The sequence below is a fragment of the Oncorhynchus keta genome, unplaced genomic scaffold (assembly GCF_023373465.1).
Source record: "Oncorhynchus keta strain PuntledgeMale-10-30-2019 unplaced genomic scaffold, Oket_V2 Un_contig_5831_pilon_pilon, whole genome shotgun sequence".
Lineage (NCBI taxonomy): Eukaryota > Metazoa > Chordata > Actinopteri > Salmoniformes > Salmonidae > Oncorhynchus > Oncorhynchus keta.
Window position 1 is genome coordinate 67,309 of NW_026288532.1, and position 19,517 is coordinate 86,825.

The following is a 19,517-nucleotide window of genomic DNA, read 5'->3' on the forward strand; positions in this document are numbered from 1 at the left end:
GAGAGAGGGAGGGCTGGGGGTGAGGGAGGGTTGGATGAGGGCTGGGGAGAGGGAGGGCTGGGGAGAGAGGGAGGGTTGGAGGATGGCTGGGGAGGAGGGAGGGTTGGAGGATGGCTGGAGGGAGGGTTGGAGGAGAGAGAGAGGGAGGGCTGGGGGTGAGGGAGGGTTGGATGAGGGCTGGGGAGAGGGAGGGCTGGGGAGAGGGAGGGTTGGAGGATGGCTGGGGAGAGAGGGAGGGTTGGAGGATGGCTGGGGAGAGAGGGAGGGTTGGAGGAGGGTTGGGGAGAGAGGGGGGGTTGGAGGAGGGTTGGGGAGAGAGGGAGGGTTGGAGGAGGGAGGGTTGGAGGAGGGCTGGGGAGAGAGGGAGGGTTGGAGGAGGGCTGGGGAGAGAGGGAGGGTTGGAGGAGGGCTGGGGAGAGAGGGAGGGTTGGAGGAGGGCTGGGGAGAGAGGGGGGGTTGGAGGAGGGCTGGGGAGAGAGGGGGGGTTGGAGGAGGGTTGGGGGAGAGAGAGGGAGGGTTGGAGAAGGGCTGGGGAGAGAGGGAGGGCTGGAGGGAGAGGGAGGGTTGTCTGTCTGTCTGTCTGTCTGTCTGTCTCTCTGTTGTCTGTCTGTCTCTCTGTCTCTGTCTCTCTCTCTCTCTCTCTCTCTCTCTCTCTCTCTCTCTCTCCATGTCCTTCCCTGTTTATTTTAAATAGTGAGTTAACATTCAAGATACTTCTGTCATCTATCTGTTTCTTGTTCGGCCTTCAATTGAGATATTCGTTGTTTTGATCTGTGCAGTTTAACACACACACACACACACACACACACACACACACACACACACACACACACACACACACACACACACACACACACACACACACACACACACACACACACACACACACACACACACACACACACACACACACACACACACACACCGACCCACCCACACACAGGGTGGTTGGTACAGTTGGCCTGGTATGCAAAGGAGGTTCTTATAATAGAGGGACTGTTTTTCACCAGGTCCCAGAGGACACACACCCCTCTCACACACACACACACACACACACACACACACACACACACACACACACACACACACACACACACACACACACACACACACACACACACACACCCTGATTATTTAATAATTTCACCAGGTCCCAGAGACACACCCCTCTCTCACACACACCCTGATTATTTAATAATGTTTTAATGTTGGTTAGTTGGTGTGTGTTGACACCCACACAAGCCCCTCCCGGAGGTTAATAGTTAGTGTTATTAGTTACCCTAGGTGGTTAGTTAGCATTAGTTAATGTTGGTTAGTTGGTGTGTGTTGACTACCCAGCCCTAAGCCTTCTCTCCCAGAGTGTTGGTTAGTTAGTGTTGGTTAGTTAGCATTAGTTAATGTTGGTGTGTGTTGACTACCCAGCCCTAAGCCTTCTCTCCCAGAGTGTTGGTTAGTTAGTGTTGGTTAGTTAGCATTAGTTAATGTTGGTTAGTTGGTGTGTGTTGACTACCCAGCCCTAAGCCTTCTCTCCCAGAGTGTTGGTTAGTTAGTGTTGGTTAGTTAGCATTAGTTAATGTTGGTTAGTTGGTGTGTGTTGACTACCCAGCCCTAAGCCTTCTCTCCCAGAGTGTTGGTTAGTTAGTGTTGGTTAGTTAGCATTAGTTAATGTTGGTTAGTTGGTGTGTGTTGACTACCCAGCCCTAAGCCTTCTCTCCCAGAGTGTTGGTTAGTTAGTGTTGGTTAGTTAGCATTAGTTAATGTTGGTTAGTTGGTGTGTGTTGACTACCCAGCCCTAAGCCTTCTCTCCCAGAGTGTTGGTTAGTTAGTGTTGGTTAGTTAGCATTAGTTAATGTTGGTTAGTTGGTGTGTGTTGACTACCCAGCCCTAAGCCTTCTCTCCCAGAGTGTTGGTTAGTTAGTGTTGGTTAGTTAGCATTAGTTAATGTTGGTTAGTTGGTGTGTGTTGACTACCCAGCCCTAAGCCTTCTCTCCCAGAGTGTTGGTTAGTTAGTGTTGGTTAGTTAGCATTAGTTAATGTTGGTTAGTTGGTGTGTGTTGACTACCCAGCCCTAAGCCTTCTCTCCCAGAGTGTTGGTTAGTTAGTTGGTTAGTTAGCATTAGTTAATGTTGGTTAGTTGGTGTGTGTTGACTACCCAGCCCTAAGCCTTCTCTCCCAGAGTGTTGGTTAGTTAGTGTTGGTTAGTTAGCATTAGTTAATGTTGGTTAGTTGGTGTGTGTTGACTACCCAGCCCTAAGCCTTCTCTCCCAGAGTGTTGGTTAGTTAGTGTTGGTTAGTTAGCATTAGTTAATGTTGGTTAGTTGGTGTGTGTTGACTACCCAGCCCTAAGCCTTCTCTCCTAGAGTGTTGGTTAGTTAGTGTTGGTTAGTTAGCATTAGTTAATGTTGGTGTGTGTTGACTACCCAGCCCTAAGCCTTCTCTCCCAGAGTGTTGGTTAGTTAGTGTTGGTTAGTTAGCATTAGTTAATGTTGGTTAGTTGGTGTGTGTTGACTACCCAGCCCTAAGCCTTCTCTCCTAGAGTGTTGGTTAGTTAGTGTTGGTTAGTTAGCATTAGTTAATGTTGGTGTGTGTTGACTACCCAGCCCTAAGCCTTCTCTCCCAGAGTGTTGGTTAGTTAGTGTTGGTTAGTTAGCATTAGTTAATGTTGGTTAGTTGGTGTGTGTTGACTACCCAGCCCTAAGCCTTCTCTCCCAGAGTGTTGGTTAGTTAGTTGGTTAGTTAGCATTAGTTAATGTTGGTTAGTTGGTATGTGTTGACTACCCAGCCCTAAGCCTTCTCTCCCAGAGTGTTGGTTAGTTAGTTGGTTAGTTAGCATTAGTTAATGTTGGTTAGTTGGTGTGTGTTGACTACCCAGCTCTAAGCCTTCTCTCCCAGAGTGTTGGTTAGTTAGTTGGTTAGTTAGCATTAGTTAATGTTGGTTAGTTGGTGTGTGTTGACTACCCAGCCCTAAGCCTTCTCTCCCAGAGTGTTGGTTAGTTAGTGTTGGTTAGTTAGCATTAGTTAATGTTGGTTAGTTGGTGTGTGTTGACTACCCAGCCCTAAGCCTTCTCTCCTAGAGTGTTGGTTAGTTAGTGTTGGTTAGTTAGCATTAGTTAATGTTGGTGTGTGTTGACTACCCAGCCCTAAGCCTTCTCTCCCAGAGTGTTGGTTAGTTAGTGTTGGTTAGTTAGCATTAGTTAATGTTGGTTAGTTGGTGTGTGTTGACTACCCAGCCCTAAGCCTTCTCTCCCAGAGTGTTGGTTAGTTAGTTGGTTAGTTAGCATTAGTTAATGTTGGTTAGTTGGTGTGTGTTGACTACCCAGCCCTAAGCCTTCTCTCCCAGAGTGTTGGTTGGTTAGTTAGCATTAGTTAATGTTGGTTAGTTGGTGTGTGTTGACTACCCAGCTCTAAGCCTTCTCTCCCAGAGTGTTGGTTAGTTAGTTGGTTAGTTAGCATTAGTTAATGTTGGTTAGTTGGTGTGTGTTGACTACCCAGCCCTAAGCCTTCTCTCCCAGAGTGTTGGTTAGTTAGTGTTGGTTAGTTAGCATTAGTTAATGTTGGTTAGTTGGTGTGTGTTGACTACCCAGCCCTAAGCCTTCTCTCCCAGAGTGTTGGTTAGTTAGCATTAGTTAATGTTGGTTAGTTGGTGTGTGTTGACTACCCAGCCCTAAGCCTTCTCTCCCAGAGTGTTGGTTAGTTAGTTGGTTAGTTAGCATTAGTTAATGTTGGTTAGTTGGTGTGTGTTGACTACCCAGCCCTAAGCCTTCTCTCCCAGAGTGTTGGTTAGTTAGTGTTGGTTAGTTAGCATTAGTTAATGTTGGTTAGTTGGTGTGTGTTGACTTCCCAGCCCTAAGCCTTCTCTCCCAGAGTGTTGGTTAGTTAGCATTAGTTAATGTTGGTTAGTTGGTGTGTGTTGACTACCCAGCCCTAAGCCTTCTCTCCCAGAGTGTTGGTTAGTTAGTGTTGGTTAGTTAGCATTAGTTAATGTTGGTTAGTTAGTTGATTAGTTAGTGTTAGTTAATATTGGTTAGTTGGTGTGTATGGTCTGCTGTGTGTTGACTACCCAGCCTTAAGCCTTCTCTCCTAAAGTGTTGGTTAGTTAGTTGGTTAGTGTTAGTTAGTTGGGTAGTGTTAGTTTGTTGGTTAGTTGGTGTGTATGGTCTACTTTGTGTTGACTACCCAGCCCTAAGCCTTCTCTCCCAGAGTTTTGGTTAGTTAGTTGGTTAGTGTTAGTTGGTTAGTTAGTTGGTTAGTGTTAGTTAGTTGGTTAGTTAGTTGGGTAGTGTTAGTTTGTTGGTTAGTTGGTGTATATGGTCTACTGTGTGTTGACGACCCAGCCCTAAGCCTTCTCTCCCAGAGTGTTGGTTAGTTAGTTGGTTAGTGTTAGTTAGTTGGTTAGTGTTAGTTAGTTGGTTAGTTAGTTGGGTAGTGTTAGTTTGTTGGTTAGTTGGTGTGTATGGTCTACTGTGTGTTGACTATCCAGCCCTAAGCCTTCTCTACCAGAGTGTTGGTTGGTTAGTTAGTTGGTTAGTGTTAGTTGACTACCCAGCCCTAAGCCTTCTCTCCCAGAGTGTTGGTTAGTTAGTTGGTTAGTGTTAGTTACCATTGGTTAGGTAGTGTTAGTTTGTTGGTTAGTTGGTGTATATGGTCTGCTGTGTGTTGACTATCCAGCCCTAAGCCTTCTCTACCAGAGTGTTGGTTGGTTAGTTAGTTGGTTAGTGTTAGTTGACTACCCAGCCCTAAGCCTTCTCTCCCAGAGTGTTGGTTAGTTAGTTGGTTAGTGTTAGTTACCATTGGTTAGTTAGTGTTAGTTGATGTTGGTTAGTTGGTGTATATGGTCTGCTGTGTGTTGACTACCCAGCCCTAAACCTTCTCTCCCAGAGTGTTGGTTAGTTAGTTGGTTAGTGTTAGTTACCGTTGGTTAGTTAGTGTTAGTTGATGTTGGTTAGTTGGTGTATATGGTCTACTGTGTGTTGACTACCCAGCCCTAAGCCTTCTCTCCTAGAGTGTTGGTTAGTTAGTTGGTTAGTGTTAGTTGACTACCCAGCCCTAAGCCTTCTCTTGTCTCTTCTTTAAAGATATTTAGATTAGCTAGCTAGCATCAGTCTCTATTCATCTAGTACCCAATCCACAATGGCACCCTATTCCCTATATAGTGCACTACTTTAGACCAGGTCAGGACTACAGTATTGTCTTGTTGGTTCTGGTCCGGTCTCCAGGTCAGAACTACAGTCTTGTCTTGTTGATTCCGGTCCAGTCTCCAGGTCAGAACTACAGTATTGTCTTGTTGGTTCTGGTCCAGTCTCCAGGTCAGAACTACAGTATTGTCTTGTTGTTGTCCAGTCTCCAGGTCAGAACTACAGTATTGTCTTGTTGGTTCTGGTCCAGTCTCCAGGTCAGAACTACAGTATTGTCTTGTTGGTTCTGGTCCAGTCTCCAGGTCAGAACTACAGTCCTGGTTCAGAACTCCAGGTCAGAAGTATTGTCTTGTTGGTTCTGGTCCAGTCTCCAGGTCAGAACTACAGTCTTGTTGGTTCTGGTCCGGTCTCCAGGTCAGAACTACAGTATTGTCTTGTTGGTTCTGGTCCAGTCTCCAGGTCAGGACTACAGTATTGTCTTGTTGATTCCGGTCCAGTCTCCAGATCAGAACTACAGTATTGTCTTGTTGGTTCTGGTCCGGTCTCCAGATCAGAACTACAGTATTGTTGGTTCCGGTCTGGTCTCCAGGTCAGGACTACAGTATTGTCTTGTTGGTTCTGGTCCAGTCTCCAGGTCAGGACTACAGTATTGTCTTGTTGGTTCTGGTCCGGTCTCCAGGTCAGAACTACAGTCTTGTTGGTTCTGGTCCGGTCTCCAGGTCAGAACTACAGTATTGTTGGTTCTGGTCCGGTCTCCAGGTCAGGACTACAGTATTGTCTTGTTGGTTCTGGTCCGGTCTCCAGGTCAGAACTACAGTCTTGTTGGTTCTGGTCCGGTCTCCAGGTCAGACTACAGTATTGTCTTGTTGGTTCAGTCCAGTCTCCAGGTCAGAACTTGGTCTTGTTGGTTCTGGTCCAGTCTCCAGGTCAGAACTACAGTATTGTCTTGTTGGTTCTGATCCAGTCTCCAGGTCAGAACTACAGTAGGTCAGTCTCCAGGTCAGAACTACAGTATTGTTGGTTCTGGTCCGGTCTCCAGGTCAGAACTACAGTATTGTTGGTTCTGGTCCGGTCTCCAGGTCAGGACTACAGTATTGTCTTGTTGGTTCTTGTCCGGTCTCCAGATCAGAACTACAGTCTTGTTGGTTTCGGTCCAGTCTCCTGGTCAGAACTGCAGTATTGTCTTGTTGGTTCTGGTCCAGTCTCCAGGTCAGAACTACAGTATTGTTGGTTCTGGTCCGGTCTCCAGGTCAGAACTACAGTATTGTTGGTTCTGGTCCGGTCTCCAGGTCAGGACTACAGTATTGTCTTGTTGGTTCTGGTCCAGTCTCCAGGTCAGAACTACAGTCTTGTTGGTTCTGGTCCAGTCTCCAGGTCAGAACTACAGTATTGTCTTGTTGGTTCTTGTCCAGTCTCCAGGTCAGAACTACAGTATTGTTGGTTCTGGTCCGGTCTCCAGGTCAGGACTACAGTATTGTCTTGTTGGTTCTGGTCCAGTCTCCAGGTCAGAACTACAGTCTTGTTGGTTCTGGTCCAGTCTCCAGGTCAGAACTACAGTATTGTCTTGTTGGTTCTGGTCCAGTCTCCAGGTCAGGACTACAGTATTGTCTTGTTGGTTCTGGTCCAGTCTCCAGGTCAGGACTACAGTATTGTCTTGTTGGTTCCGGTCCGGTCTCCAGGTCAGAACTACAGTCTTGTCTTGTTGGTTCTGGTCCGGTCTCCAGGTCTGAACTACAGTCTTGTCTTGTTGGTTCTGGTCCAGTCTCCAGGTCAGGACTACAGTCTTGTCTTGTTGGTTCTGGTCCAGTCTCCAGGTCAGGACTACAGTATTGTCTTGTTTGTTCTGGTCCGGTCTCCAGGTCAGAACTGCAGTCTTGTCTTGTTGGTTCTGGTCCAGTCTCCAGGTCAGGACTACAGTCTTGTCTTGTTGGTTCTGGTCCGGTCTCCAGGTCAGGAATACAGTATTTTGTCTTGTTGGTTCTGGTCCGGTCTCCAGGTCAGGACTACAGTATTGTCTTGTTTGTTCTGGTCCGGTCTCCAGATCAGAACTACAGTCTTGTTGGTTCTGGTCCAGTCTCCAGGTCAGAACTACAGTCTTGTTGGTGTCCAGTCTTGTCAGAAGTACAGTATTGTTGGTTCTGGTCCAGTCTCCAGGTCAGGACACAGTATTGTCTTGTTGGTTCTTGTCCGGTCTCCAGATCAGAACTACAGTCTTGTTGGTTCTTGTCCAGTCTCCAGGTCAGAAGTACAGTATTGTTGGTTCTGGTCCAGTCTCCAGGTCAGGACTACAGTATTGTCTTGTTGGTTCTGGTCCGGTCTCCAGGTCAGAACTACAGTCTTGTTGGTTCTGGTCCGGTCTCCAGATCAGAACTACAGTCTTGTTGGTTCTGGTCCAGTCTCCAGGTCAGAACTACAGTATTGTCTTGTTGGTTCTGGTCCAGTCTCCAGGTCAGGACTACAGTATTGTCTTGTTGGTTCTGGTCCAGTCTCCAGGTCAGAACTACAGTATTGTCTTGTTGGTTCTGGTCCAGCCTCCAGGTCAGAACTACAGTATTGTCTTGTTGGTTCTGGTCCAGTCTCCAGGTCAGAACTACAGTAAGTGCGTGCAGTAGCTGTGGCTTTATGGTGGGGTTAAGTCACCTCAATGCCCCGACGAGTCACCAGAATGCCCCGACGAGTCACCTCAATGTCCCGACGAGTCACCTCAATGTCCCGACGAGTCACCTCAATGTCCCGACGAGTCACCTCAATGCCCCGACGAGTCACCTCAATGCCCCGACGAGTCACCTCAATGCCCCGACGAGTCACCTCAATGCCCCGACGAGTCACCTCAATGTCCCGACGAGTCACCTCAATGCCCCGACGAGTCACCTCAATGCCCCGACGAGTCACCTCAATGCCCCGACGAGTCACCAGAATGTCTCACCTCAATTTCTCCGTGTCACCCTTTTCTCCGAGTCACCTCAATCCCGAGTTTTCTCTGTCACCTCAATGCCCCGACGAGTCACCTCTTTCCCGACGAGTCACCTCAATGCCCCCGAGTCACCTCTGTCCCCGACTCACCTCAATGCCCCGACCTCACCTTTTCCCGACGAGTCACCTTTTCTCTGTTCTCACCTCAATTTCACCTCTGTCGACGAGTCACCTCAATTTCCGACGAGTCACCTCTCCCGACTCTTTCTCAATGTCCCGACGAGTCACCTTTTCTCTGAGTCACCTCAATTTCTCTGTCCTCCCCTTTCTCTGTTCTCCCTTTTCTCTGTTCTCCCTTTTCTCTGTTCTCCCTTTTCTCTGTTCTCCCTTTTCTCTGTCCTCCCTTTTCTCTGTTCTCCCTTTTCTCTGTTCTCCCTTTTCTCTGTCCTCCCTTTTCTCTGTTCTCCCTTTTCTCTGTTCTCCCTTTTCTCTGTCCTCCCTTTTCTCTGTTCTCCCTTTTCTCTGTCCTCCCTTTTCTCTGTTCTCCCTTTTCTCTGTTCTCCCTTTTCTCTTATTTATTCCACGAGGGATGAGGCAGACGTGTGTGTGTGCAGAATAAACCACAGGTATGCCTTAGTGAGGAGTGTGATAATGGATTTTATACCCTCTTTCTCTCTCTCTCATCTCTCCATCTCCTCGTGGTATTAGTGTAGAGATTTAAACTAAACTCTAAGGTATATTAAATCATGGCGTCTGTTGTTCTTTTAAACAACTGATTCAATTTACACCCCCCCCCCCACCCCACCCCCCGCCCCAGTGGAGGGGATTATACACAAAGGAGAGAGAGAGAGAGAACGAACGGAGAGGTGGAGAGAGAGAGAAGAGGTAACGAACAGAGAGGTGGAGAGAGAGAAGAGGTAGCGAACAGAGAGGTGGGGAGAGAGAGAGAAGAGGTAACGAACAGAGAGGTGGAGAGAGAGAGAAGAGGTAACGAACAGAGAGGTGGAGAGAGAGAAGAGGTAACAAACAGAGAGGTAGAGAGAGAGAGAAGAGGTAACGAACAGAGAGGTGGAGAGAGGAGAGGTAACGAACGGAGAGGTGGAGAGAGAGAGAAGAGGTAACGAACAGAGAGGTGGAGAGAGAGAAGAGGTAACGAACAGAGAGGTGGAGAGAGAGAGAGAGGTAACGAACAGAGAGGTGGAGAGAGAGAGAGAAGAGGTAACGAACAGAGAGGTGGAGAGAGAGAGAGAAGAGGTAACGAACAGAGAGGTGGAGAGAGAGAAGAGGTAACGAACAGAGAGGTGGAGAGAGAGAGAGAAGAGGTAACGAACAGAGAGGTGGAGAGAGAGAAGAGGTAACGAACAGAGAGGTGGAGAGAGAGAGAAGAGGTAACGAACAGAGAGGTGGAGAGAGAGAGAGAAGAGGTAACGAACAGAGAGGTGGGAGAGAGAGAAGAGGTAACGAACAGAGAGGTGGAGAGAGAGAGAGAAGAGGTAACGAACAGAGAGGTGGAGAGAGAGAAGAGGTAACGAACAGAGAGGTGGAGAGAGAGAGAAGAGGTAACGAACAGAGAGGTGGAGAGAGAGAAGAGGTAACGAACAGAGAGGTGGAGAGAGAGAAGAGGTAAACGAACAGAGAAGAGAGAGAGGTAACGAACAGAGAGGTGGAGAGAGAGAGAAGAGGTAACGAACAGAGAGGTGGAGAGAGAGAGAAGAGGTAACGAACAGAGAGGTGGGGAGAGAGGAAGAGGTAACGAACAGAGAGGAGAGAGAAGAGGTAACGAACAGAGAGGTGGAGAGAGAGAGAAGAGGTAACGAACAGAGAGGTGGAGAGAGAGAGAGGTAACGAACAGAGAGGTGGAGAGAGAGAAGAGGTGAACAGAGAGGTGGGAGAGAGAGAAGAGGTAACGAACAGAGAGGTGGAGAGAGAGAAGAGTAAGAACAGAGAGGTGGAGAGAGAAGAGGTAACAAACAGAGAGGTGGAGAGAGAGAGGAGAGGTAACGAACAGAGAGGTGGAGAGAGAGAGAAGAGGTAACGAACAGAGAGGTGGAGAGAGAGAGAGGTAACGAACAGAGAGGTGGAGAGAGAGAGAGAAGGTAACGAACAGAGAGGTAGAGAGAGAGAAGAGGTAACGAACAGAGAGGTGGAGAGAGAGAGAAGAGGTAACGAACAGAGAGGTGGAGAGAGAGAGAAGAGGTAACGAACAGAGAGGTGGAGAGAGAGAAGAGGTAACGAACAGAGAGGTGGAGAGAGAGAAGAGGTAACGAACAGAGAGGTGGAGAGAGAGAGAAGAGGTAACGAACAGAGAGGTGGAGAGAGAGAGAAGAGGTAACGAACAGAGAGGTGGAGAGAGAGAGAGAAGAGGTAACGAACAGAGAGGTGAGAGAGAGAGAGAAGAGGTAACGAACAGAGAGGTGAGAGAGAGAGAAGAGGTAACGAACAGAGAGGTGGAGAGAGAGAGAAGAGGTAACGAACAGAGAGGTGGGGAGAGAGAAGAGGTAACGAACAGAGAGGTGGAGAGAGAGAGAGAAGAGGTAACGAACAGAGAGGTGGAGAGAGAGAGAAGAGGTAACGAACAGAGAGGTGGAGAGAGAGAAGAGGTAACGAACAGAGAGGTGGAGAGAGAGAGAAGAGGTAACGAACAGAGAGGTGGGAGAGAGAGAAGAGGTAACGAACAGAGAGGTGGGGAGAGAGAGGAGGTAACGAACAGAGAGGTGGAGAGAGGAGAGGTAACGAACAGAGAGGTGGAGAGAGAGAGAAGAGGTAACGAACAGAGAGGTGGAGAGAGAGAAGAGGTAACGAACAGAGAGGTGGAGAGAGAGAGAAGAGGTAACGAACAGAGAGGTGGGAGAGAGAGAAGAGGTAACGAACAGAGAGGTGGAGAGAGAGAGAAGGTAACGAACAGAGAGGTGGGAGAGAGAGAAGAGGTAACGAACAGAGAGGTGGAGAGAGAGAGAAGAGGTAACGAACAGAGAGGTGGAGAGAGAGAAGAGGTAACGAACAGAGAGGTGGGGAGAGAGAGAGAAGAGGTAACGAACAGAGAGGTGGAGAGAGAGAGTAGAGGTAACGAACAGAGAGGTGGAGAGAGAGAAGAGGTAACGAACAGAGAGGTGGGGAGAGAGAGAGAAGAGGTAACGAACAGAGAGGTGGAGAGAGAGAGAGGTAACGAACAGAGAGGTGGGAGAGAGAGAGAGAAGAGGTAACGAACAGAGAGGTGGAGAGAGAGAAGAGGTAACGAACAGAGAGGTGGAGAGAGAGAGAGAAGAGGTAACGAACAGAGAGGTGGGGAGAGAGAAGAGGTAACGAACAGAGAGGTGGAGAGAGAGAGAAGAAGTAACGAACAGAGAGGTGGAGAGAGAGAGAGAGGTAACGAACAGAGAGGTGGGAGAGAGAGAGAAGAGGTAACGAACAGAGAGGTGGAGAGAGAGAGAAGAGGTAACGAACAGAGAGGTGGAGAGAGAGAGAGAAGAGGTAACGAACAGAGAGGTGGAGAGAGAGAGAGAAGAGGTAACGAACAGAGAGGTGGAGAGAGAGAGAAGAGGTAACGAACAGAGAGGTGGAGAGAGAGAGGAGGTAAGAACAGAGAGGTGGAGAGAGAGAAGAGGTAACGAACAGAGAGGTGGAGAGAGAGAGAGAAGAGGTAACGAACAGAGAGGTGGAGAGAGAGAGAAGAGGTAACGAACAGAGAGGTGGAGAGAGAGAAGAGGTAACGAACAGAGAGGTGGAGGAGAGAGAGAAGAGGTAACGAACAGAGAGGTGGAGAGAGAGAAGAGGTAACGAACAGAGAGGTGGAGAGAGAGAAGAGGTAACGAACAGAGAGGTGGAGAGAGAGAGAGAAGAGGTAACGAACAGAGAGGGGGAGAGAGAGAGAAGAGGTAACGAACAGAGAGGTGGAGAGAGAGAGAAGAGGTAACGAACAGAGAGGTGGAGAGAGAGAGAGAGGTAACGAACAGAGAGGTGGAGAGAGAGAGAAGAGGTAACGAACAGAGAGGTGGAGAGAGAGAGAAGAGGTAACGAACAGAGAGGTGGAGAGAGAGAGAGAAGAGGTAACGAACAGAGAGGTGGAGAGAGAGAAGAGGTAACGAACAGAGAGGTGGGAGAGAGAGAAGAGGTAACGAACAGAGAGGTGGAGAGAGAGAGAAGAGGTAACGAACAGAGAGGTGGAGAGAGAGAAGAGGTAACGAACAGAGAGGTAGAGAGAGAAGAGGTAACGAACAGAGAGGTGGAGAGAGAGAAGAGGTAACGAACAGAGAGGTGGAGAGAGAGAGAAGAGGTAACGAACAGAGAGGTGGAGAGAGAGAGAAGAGGTAACGAACAGAGAGGTGGAGAGAGAGAAGAGGTAACGAACAGAGAGGTGGAGAGAGAGAAGAGGTAACGAACAGAGAGGTGGAGAGAGAGAAGAGGTAACGAACAGAGAGGTGGAGAGAGAGAAGAGGTAACGAACAGAGAGGTAGAGAGAGAAGAGGTAACGAACAGAGAGGTGGAGAGAGAGAAGAGGTAACGAACAGAGAGGTGGAGAGAGAGAAGAGGTAACGAACAGAGAGGGAGAGAGAGAAGAGGTAACGAACAGAGAGGTGGAGAGAGAGAAGAGGTAACGAACAGAGAGGTGGAGAGAGAGAGAAGAGGTAACGAACAGAGAGGTGGAGAGAGAGAGAAGAGGTAACAGAGAGGTGGGGAGAGAGAAGAGGTAACTAACAGAGAGAGAGAGAAGAGGTAACGAACAGAGAGGTGGAGAGAGAGAAGAGGTAACGAACAGAGAGGTGGAGAGAGAGAGGTAAACGAACAGAGAGGTGGAGAGAGAGGAGAGGTAACGAACAGAGAGGTGGAGAGAGAGAGAAGAGGTAACGAACAGAGAGGTGGAGAGAGAGAGGAGAGGTAACGAACAGAGAGGTGGAGAGAGAGAGAGAGGTAACGAACAGAGAGGTGGGAGAGAGAGAAGAGGTAACTAACAGAGAGGTGGAGAGAGAGAGTAAGAGGTAACGAACAGAGAGGTGGAGAGAGAGAGAGAGGTAACGAACAGAGAGGTGGAGAGAGAGAAGAGGTAACGAACAGAGAGGTGGAGAGAGAGAGAGAGGTAGAGGTAACGAACAGAGAGGTGGAGAGAGAGAGAACAGAGAGGTGGGAGAGAGAGAGGAGAGGTAACGAACAGAGAGGTGGAGAGAGAGAGAGAGAGGTAACGAACAGAGAGGTAGAGAGAGAGAGAAGAGGTAACGAACAGAGAGGTGGAGAGAGAGAGAGGTAACGAACAGAGAGGTGGGAGAGAGAGGAGAGGTAACGAACAGAGAGGTGGAGAGAGAGAGAAGAGGTAACGAACAGAGAGGTGGAGAGAGAGAGAAGAGGTAACGAACAGAGAGGTGGAGAGAGAGAAGAGGTAACGAACAGAGAGGTGGAGAGAGAGAAGAGGTAACGAACAGAGAGGTGGAGAGAGAGAAGAGGTAACGAACAGAGAGGTGGGAGAGAGAGAAGAGGTAACGAACAGAGAGGTGGAGAGAGAAGAGGTAACGAACAGAGAGGTGGAGAGAGAGAAGAGGTAACGAACAGAGAGGTGGAGAGAGAGAGAAGAGGTAACGAACAGAGAGGTGGAGAGAGAGAGAAGAGGTAACGAACAGAGAGGTGGAGAGAGAGAGAAGAGGTAACGAACAGAGAGGTGGAGAGAGAGAAGAGGTAACGAACAGAGAGGTGGAGAGAGAGAGAAGAGGTAACAAACAGAGAGGTGGAGAGAGAGAAGAGGTAACGAACAGAGAGGTGGGAGAGAGAGAGAAGAGGTAACGAACAGAGAGGTGGGGAGAGAGAAGAAGTAACGAACAGAGAGGTGGAGAGAGAGAAGAAGTAACGAACAGAGAGGTGGGAGAGAGAGAAGAGGTAACGAACAGAGAGGTGGAGAGAGAGAAGAGGTAACGAACAGAGAGGTGGAGAGAGAGAAGAGGTAACGAACAGAGAGGTGGAGAGAGAGAGAGAAGAGGTAACGAACAGAGAGGTGGAGAGAGAGAGAAGAGGTAACGAACAGAGAGGTGAGAGAGAGAGAAGAGGTAACGAACAGAGAGGTGGGAGAGAGAGAGGGTAACGAACAGAGAGGTGGAGAGAGAGAAGAGAGTAACGAACAGAGAGGTGGAGAGAGAGAGAAGAGGTAACGAACAGAGAGGTGGAGAGAGAGAAGAGGTAACGAACAGAGAGGTGGAGAGAGAGAAGAGGTAACGAACAGAGAGGTGGAGAGAGAGAGAGAAGGAACAGAGAGGTGGAGAGAGAGAAGAGGTAACGAACAGAGAGGTGGAGAGAGAGAGAGGTAACGAACAGAGAGGTGGAGAGAGAGAGAGAAGAGGTAACGAACAGAGAGGTGGAGAGAGAGAGAGAAGAGGTAACGAACAGAGAGGTGGAGAGAGAGAGAAGAGGTAACGAACAGAGAGGTGGAGAGAGAGAGAGAGGTAACGAACAGAGAGGTGGGAGAGAGAGAAGAGGTAACGAACAGAGAGGTGGAGAGAGAGAGAAGAGGTAACGAACAGAGAGGTGGAGAGAGAGAGAGAAGAGGTAACGAACAGAGAGGTGGAGAGAGAGAGAAGAGGTAACGAACAGAGAGGTGGAGAGAGAGAAGAGGTAACGAACAGAGAGGTGGAGAGAGAGAAGAGGTAACGAACAGAGAGGTGGGAGAGAGAAGAGAACAGAGAGGTAGAGAGAAGAGGTAACGAACAGAGAGGTAGAGAGAGAGAAGAGGTAACGAACAGAGAGGTGGAGAGAGAGAAGAGGTAACGAACAGAGAGGTGAGAGAGAGAAGAGGTAACGAACAGAGAGGTGGAGAGAGAGAAGAGGTAACGAACAGAGAGGTGGAGAGAGAGAAGAGGTAACGAACAGAGAGGTGGAGAGAGAGAAGAGGTAACGAACAGAGAGGTAGAGAGAGAAGAGGTAACGAACAGAGAGGTAGAGAGAGAAGAGGTAACGAACAGAGAGGTGAGAGAGAGAAGAGGTAACGAACAGAGAGGTGGGAACGAGAGAGAGAACAGAGGTGGAGAGAGAGAAGAGGTAACGAACAGAGAGGTGGAGAGAGAGAAGAGGTAACGAACAGAGAGGTGGAGAGAGAGAAGAGGTAACGAACAGAGAGGTGGAGAGAGAGAGAAGAGGTAACGAACAGAGAGGTGGAGAGAGAGAAGAGGTAACGAACAGAGAGGTGGAGAGAGAGAAGAGGTAACGAACAGAGAGGTGGGGAGAGAGAAGAGGTAACGAACAGAGAGGTATAGAGAGAGAGGTAACGAACAGAGAGGTGAGAGAGAGAGGTAACGAACAGAGAGGTAGAGAGAGAGAGGAGAGGTAACGAACAGAGAGGTGGAGAGAGAGAGGAGAGGTAACGAACAGAGAGGTGGAGAGAGAGAGGAGAGGTAACGAACAGAGAGGTGGAGAGAGAGAGGAGAGGTAACGAACAGAGAGGTGGGGAGAGAGAAGAGGTAACGAACAGAGAGGTGGAGAGAGAGAAGAGGTAACGAACAGAGAGGTGGAGAGAGAGAAGAGGTAACGAACAGAGAGGTGGGAGAGAGAGAAGAGGTAACGAACAGAGAGGTGGAGAGAGAGAGAAGAGGTAACGAACAGAGAGGTAGAGAGAGAGAGAGGTAACGAACAGAGAGGTGGAGAGAGAGAAGAGGTAACGAACAGAGAGGTGGAGAGAGAGAGAAGAGGTAACGAACAGAGAGGTGGAGAGAGAGAGAAGAGGTAACGAACAGAGAGGTGGAGAGAGAGAGAAGAGGTAACGAACAGAGAGGTGGGAGAGAGAGAGAAGAGGTAACGAACAGAGAGGTGGAGAGAGAGAAGAGGTAACGAACAGAGAGGTGGAGAGAGAGAGAGAAGAGGTAACGAACAGAGAGGTGGGAGAGAGAGAAGAGGTAACGAACAGAGAGGTGGAGAGAGAGAGGAGAGGTAACGAACAGAGAGGTGGAGAGAGAGAGGAGAGGTAACGAACAGAGAGGTGGAGAGAGAGGAGAGGTAACGAACAGAGAGGTGGAGAGAGAGAAGAGGTAACGAACAGAGAGGTGGAGAGAGAGGAGAGGTAACGAACAGAGAGGTAGAGAGAGGAGAGGTAACGAACAGAGAGGTGGGGAGAGAGAGAGAAGAGGTAACGAACAGAGAGGTGGAGAGAGGAGAGGTAACGAACAGAGAGGTGGAGAGAGAGAGAAGAGGTAACGAACAGAGAGGTGGAGAGAGAGGAGAGGTAACGAACAGAGAGGTGGAGAGAGAGAAGAGGTAACGAACAGAGAGGTGGAGAGAGAGAGAGGTAACGAACAGAGAGGTGGAGAGAGAAGAGGTAACGAACAGAGAGGTGGAGAGAGAGAGAGAGAAGAGGTAACGAACAGAGAGGTGGAGAGAGAGAGAAGAGGTAACGAACAGAGAGGTGGGAGAGAGAGGAGAGGTAACGAACAGAGAGGTGGAGAGAGAGAGAGAAGAGGTAACGAACAGAGAGGTGGAGAGAGAGAGGAGAGGTAACGAACAGAGAGGTGGAGAGAGGAGAGGTAACGAACAGAGAGGTGGAGAGAGAGAGAGAAGAGGTAACGAACAGAGAGGTGGAGAGAGAGAGAGGAGAGGTAACGAACAGAGAGGTGGAGAGAGAGAGAAGAGGTAACGAACAGAGAGGTGGAGAGAGAGAGAGAGGTAACGAACAGAGAGGTGGAGAGAGAGAGAAGAGGTAACGAACAGAGAGGTGGAGAGAGAGAGAAGAGGTAACGAACAGAGAGGTGGAGAGAGAGAAGAGGTAACGAACAGAGAGGTGGGGAGAGAGAGAGAAGAGGTAACGAACAGAGAGGTATAGAGAGGAGAGGTAACGAACAGAGAGGTGGAGAGAGAGAGAAGAGGTAACGAACAGAGAGGTGGAGAGAGAGAAGAGGTAACGAACAGAGAGGTGGAGAGAGAGAGAAGAGGTAACGAACAGAGAGGTGGAGAGAGAGAGAGAAGAGGTAACAAACAGAGAGGTGGAGAGAGAGGAGAGGTAACGAACAGAGAGGTGGAGAGAGAGAGAGAAGAGGTAACGAACAGAGAGGTGGGGAGAGAGAAGAGGTAACGAACAGAGAGGTGGAGAGAGAGAAGAAGTAACGAACAGAGAGGTGGAGAGAGAGAGAGAAGAGGTAACGAACAGAGAGGTGGAGAGAGAGAAGAGGTAACGAACAGAGAGGTAGAGAGAGGGGAGAGGTAACGAACAGAGAGGTGGAGAGAGAGAGAGAAGAGGTAACGAACAGAGAGGTGGGGAGAGAGAGAGAAGAGGTAACGAACAGAGAGGTGGGGAGAGAGAGAGAAGAGGTAACGAACAGAGAGGTGGAGAGAGAGAGAGAAGAGGTAACGAACAGAGAGGTGGAGAGAGAGAGAGAAGAGGTAACGAACAGAGGTGGAGAGAGAGAGAAGAGGTAACGAACAGAGAGGTGGGGAGAGAGAGGAGGTAACGAACAGAGAGGTGGAGAGAGAGAAGTAACGAACAGAGAGGTGGAGAGAGAGAGAAGAGGTAACGAACAGAGAGGTGGAGAGAGAGAAGAGGTAACGAACAGAGAGGTGGAGAGAGAGAAGAGGTAACGAACAGAGAGGTGGAGAGAGAGAGAGAAGAGGTAACGAACAGAGAGGTGGAGAGAGAGAAGAGGTAACGAACAGAGAGGTGGAGAGAGGGGAGAGGTAACGAACAGAGAGGTGGAGAGAGAGAGAGAAGAGGTAACGAACAGAGAGGGGGAGAGAGAGAAGAGGTAACGAACAGAGAGGTGGGAGAGAGAGGAAGAGGTAAGAACAGAGAGGTGGAGAGAGGAAGAGGTAACGAACAGAGAGGTGGAGAGAGAGAGAGGTAACGAACAGAGAGGTGGAGAGAGAGAGAGAAGAGGTAACGAACAGAGAGGTGGGGGAGAGAGAGAGAAGAGGTAATGAACAGAGAGGTGGAGAGAGAGAGAGAAGAGGTAACGAACAGAGAGGTGGAGAGAGAGAGAAGAGGTAACGAACAGAGAGGTGAGAGAGAGAGAAGAGGTAACGAACAGAGAGGTGGAGAGAGAGAAGAGGTAACGAACAGAGAGGTGGAGAGAGAGAAGAGGTAACGAACAGAGAGGTGAGAGAGAAGAGGTAACGAACAGAGAGGTAGAGAGAGAAGAGGTAACGAACAGAGAGGTGGGAGAGAGAGAAGAGGTAACGAACAGAGAGGTGGAGAGAGAGAGAAGAGGTAATCGAACAGAGAGGTGGAGAGAGAGAAGAGGTAACGAACAGAGAGGTGGAGAGAGAGAAGAGGAAGAAACGAACAGAGAGGTGGAGAGAGAGAAGAGGTAACGAACAGAGAGGTAGAGAGAGAAGAGGTAACGAACAGAGAGGTGGAGAGAGAGAGAGAAGAGGTGGAGAGAGAGAGAGAGAAACGAACAGAGAGGTGGAGAGAGAGAGAAGAGGTAACGAACAGAGAGGTGGAGAGAGAGAGAAGAGGTAACGAACAGAGAGGTGGAGAGAGAGAGAAGAGGTAAAGAACAGAGAGGTGGAGAGAGAAGAGGAACAAGGTGGAACAGAGAGAGGTGGAGAGAGAGAGAGGTAGAGGTAACGAACAGAGAGGTGAGAGAGAGAGAGAAGAGGTAACGAACAGAGAGGTGGAGAGAGAGAAGAGGTAACGAACAGAGAGGTGGAGAGAGAGAGTAACAGAGAGGTGGAGAGAGAGAAGAGGAACAGAGAGGTGGAGAGAGAGAAGAGGTAACGAACAGAGAGGTGGAGAGAGAGAAGAGGTAACGAACAGAGAGGTGGAGAGAGATGAGAGAGAGAGGTAACGAACAGAGAGGTGGAGAGAGAGAAGAGGTAAACGAACAGAGAGGTGGAGAGAGAGAGAGGTAACGAACAGAGAGGAGAGAGAGGAGAGAAGAGAGAGGTAACGAACAGAGAGAGAGAGAGGTGAACAGAGAGGTGGGAGAGAGAGAGAGAGGTAACGAACAGAGAGGTGAGAGAGAGAGAGAGGTAACGAACAGAGAGGTGGAGAGAGAGAGAAGAGGTAACGAACAGAGAGGTGGAGAGAGAGAGGAGAGTAACGAACAGAGAGAAGAGGTGGAGAGAGAGGTAAACGAACAGAGAGGTGGAGAGAGAGAGGAGAGGTAACGAACAGAGAGGTGGAGAGAGAGAGGAGAGGTAACGAACAGAGAGGTGGAGAGAGAGAGAGAGGTAACGAACAGAGAGGTGGAGAGAGAGAGAGAGGTAACGAACAGAGAGGTGGGAGAGAGAGAGAGAGAGGTAACGAACAGAGAGGTGAGAGAGGAGAGAACAGAGAGGGAGAGAGGAGAGGTAACGAACAGAGAGGTGAGAGAGAGGAGAGGTAACGAACAGAGAGGTAGAGAGAGGAGAGGTAAGAAGAGGTGGATGAGAGAGAGAGAAGACGAACAGAGAGGTGGAGAACAGAGAGAGGAGAGAGGTAACGAACAGAGAGGTGGAGAGAGAAGAGGTAACGAACAGAGAGAGGTGGAGAGAGAGAAGAGGTAACAGAACGGAGAGAGGTGGAGAGAG

The 19,517-nt window shown here is 49.1% G+C and overlaps 1 long non-coding RNA gene across 1 annotated transcript; it reads left to right on the plus strand.

The window, feature by feature from the left end:
* Positions 1 to 12,845: 12,845 nt before the first annotated feature.
* LOC127925553 (uncharacterized) lies at positions 12,846 to 17,751 on the plus strand. Its single transcript, XR_008121322.1, has 4 exons — positions 12,846 to 12,923; positions 15,348 to 15,513; positions 16,474 to 16,609; positions 17,518 to 17,751. It is a non-coding gene; the product is annotated as an uncharacterized LOC127925553 (long non-coding RNA).
* The last annotated feature ends 1,766 nt before the right edge of the window (positions 17,752 to 19,517 follow it).